The sequence below is a fragment of the Poromitra crassiceps genome, assembly GCF_964638095.1.
Source record: "Poromitra crassiceps genome assembly, chromosome: 9".
In the NCBI taxonomy this organism is placed as follows: domain Eukaryota; kingdom Metazoa; phylum Chordata; class Actinopteri; order Beryciformes; family Melamphaidae; genus Poromitra; species Poromitra crassiceps.
The window spans coordinates 43,904,866-43,917,365 of NC_139630.1; the positions used below are offsets into that span (position 1 = coordinate 43,904,866).

General features: G+C 44.0%; 1 protein-coding gene across 1 annotated transcript in view; it reads left to right on the plus strand.

Moving 5' to 3' along the window:
* Positions 1-12,500, plus strand: part of gphnb (gephyrin b) — a gene marked incomplete at both ends in the record, with an annotated part of 189,709 nt that overhangs the window by 140,029 nt on the left and 37,180 nt on the right. The window lies entirely within an intron of this gene.

Here is a 12,500-nt window from a genome sequence, read left to right on the forward strand (position 1 = left end):
TACTGTAGGCCTATCTGTGCTTTGTAGATATACATACTGTAGGCCTATCTGTGCTTTGTAGATATACACACTGTGGGCCTATCTGTGCTTTGTAGATATACATACTGTAGGCCTATCTGTGCTTTGTAGATATACATACTGTGGGCCTATCTGTGCTTTGTAGATATACACACTGTGGGCCTATCTGTGCTTTGTAGATATACATACTGTAGGCCTATCTGTGCTTTGTAGATATACATACTGTGAGCCTATCTGTGCTTTGTAGATATACACACTGTGGGCCTATCTGTGCTTTGTAGATATACATACTGTGGGCCTATCTGTGCTTTGTAGATATACATACTGTGAGCCTCTCTGTGCTTTGTAGATATACATACTGTGGGCCTATCTGTGCTATGTAGATATACATACTGTAGGTCTATCTGTGCTTTGTAGCTATACATACTGTAGGCCTATCTGTGCTATGTAGATATACAGTATGTACTGTAGGTCTATCTGTCCTTTGTAGATATACTGTACATACTGTGGGTCTATCTGTGCTTTGTAGATATACATACTGTGGGTCTATCTGTGCTTTGTAGATATACATACTGTAGGTCTATCTGTGCTTTGTAGATATACATACTGTAGGTGTATCTGTGCTTTGTAGATATACATACTGTAGGCCTATCTGTGCTTTGTAGATATACATACTGTGGGCCTATCTGTGCTTTGTAGATATACATACTGTAGGTGTATCTGTGCTTTGTAGATATACATACTGTAGGCCTATCTGTGCTTTGTAGATATACATACTGTAGGCCTATCTGTGCTTTGTAGATATACATACTGTGAGCCTATCTGTGCTTTGTAGATATACATACTGTAGGCCTATCTGTGCTTTGTAGATATACATACTGTGAGCCTATCTGTGCTTTGTAGATATACATACTGTAGCCCTATCTGTGCTTTGTAGATATACATACTGTAGGCCTATCTGTGCTTTGTAGATATACATACTGTAGACCTATCTGTGCTTTGTAGATATACATACTGTAGACCTATCTGTGCTTTGTAGATATACTGTACATACTGTAGCCCTATCTGTGTGTGCTGAGTGCTACTGAAGACGAGGATGATGGCTCGCCTGAAGGAGCTGCACTGTCAGGCCATGGATGAGTTTGGCTTGGAGGGGGTGGTGAGTAATGTAGCAGCAGAAACTACCAGGGGGCTGCAGAAGTAACGATGACGAAGAGGAGGAAGAGGGGATGAAGGGGCCGTTTCGATGTCTCCGCAGCGTCGGGGAGACATCAGAACGTTAAAAACGCAGCGAAGACAATGACAATGAGAGGGTGAGACAGTGTGGCCGTCTCAAAGTGCTCACACACTCCATCACTGTCTGAGCAAGTCAGCCAGCCAGTCAAGCAACCAGTCAAGCGGTCAGTCAGTTAAGCAATATATCCGTCACCCTCTCCCATGGGAGTCCCTTCATCGCCCAGAGCCAGGGGGACAGAAGCCGAACTGCAGGCTACCTTACATTTTCCATGTTAGCACACGCTCCTATGCAGTTTACTTTGAATGCAACAACTCGAGGTCGTGCTGTTGTTGTCTAATATCGGCACTGCTGTGATTCGGTCGTAGGCACGAGGCCGTAGGCCGAGTGCCGAAGATAATCACAGCAGTGCCGATATTAGCCAACAACAGCACTCCCTCGCGTGTGATATTGCTTAAGTGACTGTTGGTGTCTATCGTCTGGTCTATTCTGCTATAGTTTGGCAAGCGAGACTAATTCTGCTATAATAATCACAATTGACATGGCTTGACCATCACAATTTCACCAGCTCTACATCCAAACCATATTTGCTCAGAAATTAACAAGATTCTGCTCAGTCAGACTTGGTTGTCGTTGGACTTTTACTTCTTCCATCGGATCGTGTCGTGTCAATAAGCATATTGTCCCAATTGTAAGGCCGGCATATCAATAAGCATATTGTCCCAATAGTAAGGCCGGTGACACTATCTGGGTGCAGGAGAGAGATATGGACGAAGAGATGTGGCAGCGGCGTCCTCGGCAGCTTTTTAGACGGCTGAGCAGGAAAGGTGGAGTGATACGGATGCAGCCGCGGAGCATGACCCGGCTAAATGTCAGGTGCATAGACGTATTTGCAGCAGCTGATCGATGCCGTGTTACCTCAGGTTACCGTGGCGGCTGGAGAGAGAAAATAGATCCACGTGGGTTGGCTTTCAGTCCGTTTTTATGCCTGTTGGCATTACACAGTCATTAATTCCTCCCACTTTACAGTCTGTTGGGGCAGCAGAAAATGTGAAAAACTGACATCGCTCACATAAGTACACGGAAACAGAAAACAGAATCTATGTTTGGATTTGGTTGAGATGTGTGGTTGTGATGGTAATCTGCAGGAAAGCTAGTGTGCCGTTTTGTACACTGCTTAGTCTGCCTCTTTATGTGTGTCTGCAGGCAAATAGGAACATATGCCTGGTACATCCTCCTTGAGCAGCTTTCAGGGACTGGATGCCAAAAGCAGTTTGATATTAATTTAGCTGTGGAGAGTGATTCTACCGTGCTAAATGTGTCAGGTGCAAGCAGATAGTTGAGGTAGTATCAAACAGTGTGTTGTTGGAATATGTCTGATATATTGCTCCAGAGGCCAGATGGAAGTATCCAGAGGCCAGATGGAAGTGTCCAGAGGCCAGATGGAAGTATCTAGAGGCCAGATGGAAGTATCCAGAGGCCAGATAAAAGTGTCCAGAGGCCAGATGGAAGTATCCAGAGGCCAGATGGAAGTATCCAGAGGCCAGCTGGAAGTATCTAGAGGCCAGATAGAAGTGTCCAGAGGCCATATGGAAGTATTTAGAGGCCAGATGGAAGTATCCAGAGGCTAGATGGAAGTATCCAGAGGCCAGATGGACGTATCTAGAGGCCAGATGGAAGTACCCAGAGGCCAGATGGAAGTATCCAGAGGCCAGATGGAAGTATCCAGAGGCCAGATGGACGTATCTAGAGGCCAGATGGAAGTACCCAGAGGCCAGATGGACGTATCCAGAGGCCAGATGGAGGTATCCAGAGGCCAGATGGAAGTATCTAGAGGCCAGATGGACGTACCCAGAGGCCAGATGGACGTATCCAGAGGCCAGATAGAAGTGTCCAGAGGCCAGATAGAAGTATCTAGAGGCCAGATGGACGTATCCAGAAGCCAGATGGAAGTATCTAGAGGCCAGATGGACGTATCTAGAGGCCAGATGGAAGTATCCAGAGGCCAGATGGAAGTATCCAGAGGCCAGATGGCAGTATCTAGAGGCCAGATGGAAGTACCCATAGGCCAGATGGCAGTATCTAGAGGCCAGATGGACGTATCCAGAGGCCAGATGGAAGTATCCAGAGGCCAGATGGCAGTATCTAGAGGCCAGATGGACGTATCCAGAGGCCAGATGGAAGTACCTAGAGGCCAGATGGACGTATCCAGGGCCGGTGGCAAAGTGCTTTGTCTCTGCTGGATCTACACACACTCGCTCTATTTGGCTTGCCCTCCCCACAGTCCATTTGGGTCCAATTGCTTTAGGCGTTAGATCAAAATCACTTAAGCAGAGTCCTGTGTGTGTTCCATGTACTCACACAGTATGTCTCTGTAAAGATACGTAGAATGTCATATATATATATACAGTATATATATAGGTAGGTAGGTAGGTAGGTAGTTTTTATTTCTGTGTCATGCCATTTCTGGCCCATCCCACATGGGATTACAAGACACCAGATTATATATAAACATAATCATAACATAACATCCGGTTGTACAAACAAAATAAACAGAGTATATAATATATACACATATGCATGAAATATACATACACATATACACACTTACTGTACATACATACACTTTTTTTTTTTTCTTTTCCTTGTCTTACATTGCCTTTTCCTGATAAAGAGCTTTTTTTCTCATGTCCCAAGCTTTTTCCAAATAATAAGCCAGTCCAAAAGTTTCATATGTAAACAACCAACTCAAATTATATGCATCATCATTATTAAGAAAATCAAACTCTGTTTTTATCTTATTGAACAAAATATAATGCGGTTCACTGTAAAAAGGACAATAAAAAACAAAATGAAACTCATTTTCTATGTCATTTAAACAACACATTGGACACACCCGCTCTTCTTCTTCCAATCTGACATACCGTCCAGTTTCGATCATAAGCGGTAAAATACCAGATCTCAGCTGGGCACATAAAGCTCTCTGCTTTTTTGATAAATTATAATTAACATAATTTTCAGTACCAAAATCATGTTTAATCATACGAAACGTACGTAGCTTTGGTTTAGTCCATATATCCTCAGCCCATCGCACCTTATACTGAGTAAACACAGATTCTCTAAGTATAGCAATGTTGATTTTGCTGTTATTGAAAAATGCCTCACCAAACCCAAAGCTAAAAAATAATGCTTGCACATCTCTTGACCAACAGCCATTAATTTGTTTATCCCACATAAAAATCATTCTTGCTAGCCTGTTTCCCTCCATATCAAGCAACCTATTCCACAGCTGAGCCATACATATATATATATATATATATATATATATATATATATATATATATATATATATATATATATATATATATACTGTATATATATATATATACAGTATATATATACAGTATATATACATGTATATACTGTATATATATAGATATAGATATATATAGATATATATATAGATACAGTATATAGATATAATATGAATCACTGTGTGTGAGTGAGAGTGCATGTGTGTTTGTGCAGTTTGCATGGATTATATGCAATATAGTTTCTATTTGAGAGTTACTCACGCCCACTGACTCTGAGAGTTAGCCTTGAGGCGTACAGCGAGTAGGGAATGGAGACGGGCTTGGAAAAGAGAGAGAGAGAGAGGAGGGGAGACAGAGAGCGAATGAAAGGCAGTGAGAGGAATGCATGAGACATACTGTCTGTGTGACCAGCTGCACCGAGCGTACTCATCTCGTTGGCCATGTGGGCTGCTGACGAGAAGCAGAGGAGACTGGTGGGCACCGCCACACAGTTGTGATAACTCTCACTCTGGCAAGCTCACTGAACGGCTCGTTAACCTCTAATGAGAGGGGAGGCCGTGAGGAGGGGAGGCAGAGACGGCCCGGCCGTGAGGTGGTGTTGTGGGTGGTGAGGGGTAGCCAGCTGAGACGTGATGAATGGCCGAGGTTGGACGATGAAGAAGCGGCACATGGCTCTGGTCAGTTGTGGTTAATGGCGGTTTGCTGTGTGGCGTTTCCTGATTTTTTTTACAGGTTGCGTTACATAAGAAGGGTTTCATTTCAAAATGGCTCAATAGACTTCAATACCCAGGAATCCTGTAGCCGTAGTCCGTAAACCAAATGTCTTCTTAGTTTTCTAGTGTGGTGGGGCAGGGGTGGGGGTGATGAAGTGGCGCAGCTTCATTGGTGAGTCCAACTTTCTCTCGCCGCTGTTTCGGAGACACTTTTTCTCGTTTTGCACCAAAGTTTCAGTTTGTCTCACTCTCCTCCTGCGATCAGGGGAGGATTTCCCCCCACTGTCCAAATACTTTTATTTAGGCCAGCGGGTCCCAACCTTTTCCGACTCATGGCCCACTTGAAAATCAAAAAGATATTTGCGGCCCACATTCGACCGTAAACAATATGGAGGCCAAATAATGTGTTCTCAGAGCACTTTTTATTTTAATGATAAAAGCAGCTGTCCATCAGCATCACACAGAAATCAGAAACAAAAACGAAGATCATGAAGATCGTAATAGTTTGGAAATTATTTGGCGGCCCACTTGCAATGCCTTCGCAGCCCACCAGTGGGCCTCGGCCCACAGGTTGGGAATTGCTGATTTAGGCGATAGACCCTTCTCACGGGGGCCATTTTGTGTCGAGAAGCCAGGGTAAACACAGGTGCAAGCAAAACACTAATGAGGGTTTCCAACTTCCATGATTGGAATTTGGAAACCCTCATTAGTGTTTTGCTTGCACCTGTGTTTACCCTGGTTTCTCGACACAAAATGGCCCCCGTGAGAAGGGTCTATTAGGGTGAATCTCAAGAGGGGGTGGGGCACATTGGGGCAGCCAGAAAGCAACAAAATGTTGATATTTCATAAACAAGGGTAACTTTCTAAAGACTTCAGTAATAATAGATAGTGAGTTTGACTTTCATGCCAGACAGGATTTTGTAGGGAGTGGTGCTTATCTCATTTTGAAACTAGAAGGCACTGCAGCCTCTGTTTAGGGTTTGGCCCCCTTGATTGTCCAACTAAGTAGCATGTGAATGTGAATCTCGGGTGTCAGTCTTTCCTGCCAGCACATGAACCTGAAGGCAGCACAGTACTTAGGCTAAAACACAAAAAGCATCATGGTGGACAGACATGGCTGAAAAGTTCACCTTCGTTTACAGTAAACCTTAGTTATGTTCTCTTCACATGCCTTTTAGGATCTGTTATCCAAGGTGGAACAGTATCAGATTAACCTTCTTTGTTCTAACAATATTGACAAAGAAATTGGATTCCCATTTCTTGGCTCGTTTTATTTATTTATTTATTTATTTATTTATTTATTTATTTATTTATTTATTTATTTATTGTCAAGTAGATGTCTGGTGTGTTCAACAGGATGGGGAAGAGGGATATTAGGTCAGAGTCATATTGAATAAATGATTGATTGCAGGGCTTATACTGTGTGTACAGGGGTTTGTATCCTTCATCAGTCACCATTGATCCAGACGTGTGGTGCCTTCATGGGCTGTTTGGAATATTGTGACTTTGACTTGGTAATTATGAGTGGAATGTTGGAGTTTCAAATGACACCCAAGTGGGGATGTTTTGAGGGTGTGTTGTGTGTTCAAATTAACAGATATTGGCATGGTACAAAAACATAGAATTACAGCATCCATTTTGTTACTTGCAACCAAGAGCACTTGAGTGTGTTACATACATGTTGTGTTACATACATGTTGTCCAAACTCAGACAAAGGAATTTACAAGGAGCATGTGAGGATGGGGTAGCATAGTGGCTTCACAAACAGCACATCACATCTCTGTGTAAAGGCTGGGTAGGAACAGACTCCTCCCATGATAAACTAGTATGCTTTTCCATAACTGTGTTCCCAAAGCAATAAAGGCTTTGATCTCCAGTTAGCCAGAGGACATGCGGATTCTTCTCATGAGCATAAACACACACACTCTGCGTTACAAACTAAACGCACACACTCTGTGCTACATACTAAACACACACACACACACACACACACACACACTGCGGTACATACTAAACACACACTCTGTGCTACATACTAAACACACACACTCTGTGCTACATACTAAACGCACACACTCTGCGTTACATACTAAACGCACACACTCTGCGGTACATATTAAACACACACACTCTGTGCTACATACTAAACACACACTCTGTGCTACAGTACATACTAAACACACACACACACACACACTCTGCGGTACATACTAACACACACACTATGCTTTCATCCACAAACAAGTCGACACACAATTCAATTGACACTAATGGAAAAATGCTGTCCCAAATGTGTGATGTCTTTCCACTGAAGTCTGCTGTCCTGGTGAGCTGGTGGTGGTGGTGGAGGATAGGCCTTTTTTCCACAGCAACCATTTTGTGTCTAAAAGGCACGATAAACACAGGTGCAACCAAAACATTAATGAGGGTTTCCAACTTCCAATCCATTTATGTGTTCCTGTGCTGGGGCCCTCATGAACCTTTTGGTTGCACCTGTGTTTACCCTGCATTTTAGACACAAAATGGCTGCTATGAAAATGGCCCATAGGGGTTGGGGGGTGTCCAGCTCTTCCCTCTGGTCTTGTCCTGTCCTGTCCTCTCCTCTCCTGTACGTCATGCCCTTGGCTGCCTTCGGCCCACCTGAGACAGTCACACAGAAACACGTCATGCAGTGGTGGTCCTCCCGAAACACAGAGGGCGCTGTCTCTGTCTCTGTGTGCATCTGCCTCCGCTCAAGCCTGGCTTTGGCTCCGTTAACCCTCTTCTCTTCTCCCCCCTCCTCTCCTCTCTCTCATCTCCTCCCCCCTCCTCTCTCTCTCTCCTCTCTTCTCCCCCTTCCCCTCCTCTCTCTCTCTCGCTGCACCAGGCGCGGCTCCCCTCCTGTTCATCCACCCTAAGCATTGCTGAGGTACTCCTGCATGCGTTCCGATGCATCGTCACAGCCGTCGTCATGGCATCATCATGGCAACGGTTACCGCCCCAACCCCCTCCTTACCCCCTGCCTGGCATGCTTGCTTCCCCCCCAAAACCCCAAAAGCCCTCCCCACCACAAGTCCCGCCCCTTCCTTCCGTGTGTTGTCCCGCCTGCTGTCTCTCTGTGGTAGTTTTCCTCCTCTGTGTTTACGTGTGAATGTAGTCTTGTCGTGTTTTTACTCTGATTTTGTCTTCCGGTTGACCCCCTTTTCTGGTACACTAACACACATCTAACCCTCTCCTTCGCATAGCTTGCCTTGTTTCCATCCTCACAAAATACACACACACACACACACACACACACACACACACACACACACACACACACACTCAGTTCCATCACTCGGCATACGTCTCAGCTGTGTTTTCAACCTCAGAATTGAGGTTGAAAGCTGCTTGGATGATGGATTTGAATGAATGTGATATTGCTGACACAAAATGCATTTTCTCTTCCTTTGGTTCCACATGAAAGGGGCCTCTAGCAGCTGCCCTGTGCTTGTTACTCTGCTCATGGCCCGGTGACTCAGACCTAATAAGCCATAAGTGCATGGCCTCAGCGCAGGGGAGTGGCCTCAGCGCGGGGGTGTGGCATCAGTGCAGGGGCGTGGCCTCAGCGCAGGGGCGTGGAATAGACCAAATCACCGTGACGTCACCATGTAAACAAATTTACTTCCGGGTACCACTTGGGGAAGGCGGCAGGTTTAAATGTGCGTGTTGTCAAATAAATGCTGTCAAACCCTCTCGTTGTTTTCGGCCGACTACTTTCAATTTAAATGGTTAAACGGTTGGTAAACATGCTTGTCCGACGTATCTAGCCTTTCTTCTGTTTTTGTTTTATGTAGTGTTAGCTAGCTAATAATGTTTGTTTGTCTGTCAAACTCGCTGTTTTTTTGCAGACTCGTAACCTCGCGTCACCAGGCTCTTCTCGGCGAGAGCAGACTCGTTAACGTTACAGACAGAGCTACCGACGCCACGTTAATTTAATTTAGCGTCAAGTCTACTCTGGTCTGGTCCAACAGGTAAATAAGCTAGTCTGGTCTCCACTAACGTTAGTGAAAGTGTTGTTATGAATGATATTAAACAACAACACAACACGGACGAACCATTTTTGTCTTCTTTGTCTGTTTTTGTCTTCAACACGTCAGTTTGTGCCGTTCACCACCATTATAATGTGTGGACCCAGGGGTACCCGGAAGTAAATGTAAACATCCCGCTGATTTGGTCTATAGTGCTGACACTTGTCCAATGCCATATCGGAATGCATTGATTACCTGTAATTGCGGCGTAATGAATTGTGGACAAGAGCGTGGAAGGGGATTTACAAATGATGTCATCTCAAAGGTGGAGGGAGGATTTACAAATGATGTCATCTCAAAAGTGGAGGGAGGCAACTGAGTTTCAATTCAATTATATGTTTTGAGGTAATAAAAAAAGTAAGTCTTTATCCAGCTCACCTGATTCAAAACACTGGACAACATGTAATGGGAGTAAAACGCACCATTGCATGTAATGAGTAATGTAAAGTCATGAGCTACATCGCTTATACCATGGTCTGGGTGAATACTCAATTCTGATTGGCTGCACGGTGTCCATTACACACTCTAGTTCCAGTGAACATGGCCTATCGTTTGTTGGTGAACATGTTGATATTGATTTGTGGACATTGACATGGCTGGATAGCTGGCTAGGCTAATCCTGTTGTTAATCATACTGTCAAAGTTTGTCAACCGTCAGCAAAGTTTGTGACTTGGAATCTTTTTCTTTTTTTTTAACTCTTTATTTTATCAATTTTCAAAAAAAGACAAGGACAGACAGGTATACAAAAATAGAAACAAAAACAATAATACAAGTACCAATGAGGCGGTGAACATGAGGTCTTTTTTGAGAGAGGTATTCCAGGTGCAGATCTTCATAAATTAGTAACTTTGTTATTTCAAGTATGGCAGAGAGAGGAAAGAATGCTGGATGGAAGCGAGAGGACACAGAGAGAGATACAATTAAATAATAAAAATAAAAAATAGAGATCCCTAGCCAGTCTCAGATTCCTGCAGGTAGCAGTCCCACTTTATCCAGAGGTTTTCCCCCTTGTCTTTCTGGAGGCGGAGAGTGAATGTCATCCTTTCCATAAGATGTATATGGTTGACGATTCCTACGAAAAGACCAGCAGTAGGAGGGCGTGACTTGGAATCTTGATAGCATAACGTTATCTTTCTGCCTCATCGCTGAGCCAAAGGGTTCTATGAGCTGAGTGAACTATTGTAGGTTATCTCCCATTGCCAAGTCGTATCAAAGGTTCATCCTATCCTGGCAGTGGTTCTCAAAGTGGGGTCTGGGGACCCCCAGGGGTCCTTGAGGGGGTTCCACAGGGTCCCCCAGCAAAAAGGGTAATCATTTATTTTCTCTAGAATTCGGACCATAAGTAACACAATGACAGAAAGTATGACTATTTTGGTCATGGGTTTCATACACTTTCTGTAATAAAACGTCTAAAAATGTGACGAGCCTCCCACTCTCCCGGGCCGGCTCTGTCTTGCAGGAGCCTGGTGGTTGGGGTCGTTAGGCTGATTGGGTGCACCTGGGCCCAGTGCACTCATTGGGAAGACCTTCAGACAATTCACTCTCTCTCCCTCTGATGGACCTTTTGTTCTGTTTGTTTGTTAGTTTGTTTGTTTAATGTAGTTTGTGTTGTCTGTTGTCTGTTTGTGTTGTCTGTTATCTTAGTTTTAGTTCATAAATTATTGTTTTTTGTTCATTGTCTTTTTGACTCCCCTCATATCCCACCACCCGAGGTAACAAATGAGGGGAGTCATATACCAAAGTAAATAACACAAAAGCTCAAATCTTATCAAACGGGGGACACTGGGACTAAATCAGTTCAGATGGGCGGCTCCATGGTCTAATTTGTGTCATTTTGACATGAAAAAGTTTGTTAACCACTGCCTTATGGGATGAGGATGAGGATGGTGTTACCAGGGAAACTGAGATATGGCTTTTGAGAAACTTTAGATTTGGATTGCAAAACGCATGCAAATATAATGCTTTTTTCTTTGGCAATTGACCATGGTATAAGCGGGATGATGCCCTTCGAGATGTCCATAATCACAAATGAATGGACTCCACCGAGGCAACCTCCACTTCTGGCCTCCCCGGCGTCCATTAATTGCTGTTAATGGACACCTTACTTGTCTGACATTAAAATAAACGACATCACCAAGACAGGAAGGACACTTTGTGTAATTTGTGTGTGTTGTCATGTAATCTGATTACCTTTAATTACTTTTGGATAGCTTGCCTGCCAAAATCCACAGAATATACAGTGAAGCATTTATTCAGATTGACCCATTGGCTTCATTTTCATGAGCCCGCCTGCGAGTCACAAAAAGGGGTATAGGCCATGAGTCAAGCACAGGTCTGCCACACACACACACACACACACACACACACACACACACACACACACACACACACACACACACACACACACACACACACACACACACACACACACACACACACACACACACTCTCTCTCTCTCTCTCTCTCTTTCTTTCTCTCTCTCTCTCTCACACACACACACACACACACACACACACACACACACACTAATAACAGAGACATGCCCACGCTACAGTAGCAGCGCTCTGCTGAAAGGTCGAGGCTAGAATGGATCAACCGGACGGACACTCACACACACATATATATATATATATATATACATATATATATATATATGAAATCTTCACCTCTTTTTGTTATTTTAGGGAGTCCATTGTAACACCTGGCCAGGGGCTACAGATGTAAACTAGTCTTTTGGCTAATTCTGGCATATTTACAGCAATGTTTATTAATATGCACTGTCCCTGTCAAATAAACCAATAAATAAATAAAACATGATGACGTGATGATTGGTTGGGTTTAGGCATGGGGAGTGATGATTGGTTGGGGTTAGGGTCAGAGGCGGGGTTAGGTCCCTCCGGCCGATCCATTCTTGCATCAACTTTGCTTGTGTTGTGTTGTTGGTGGCTGTTTTCTACTGACTTTCTTTGCCACGTCTTTTTATTTGTACTTCCTTTGTTCTCATTGTGGAATGTGTGTCAGGTCAGTAGTACTGAGTTAGCTCTGCAACCAGTGTGTCTGTGTGTGTATATGGTCTCAGGGCTCCCCAGGATCTTTCAGTGTGTGTGTGTGTGTGTGTGTGTGTGTGTGTGTGTGCGCACGCAGGTGTGTGTTTCAAATGCACCACTGA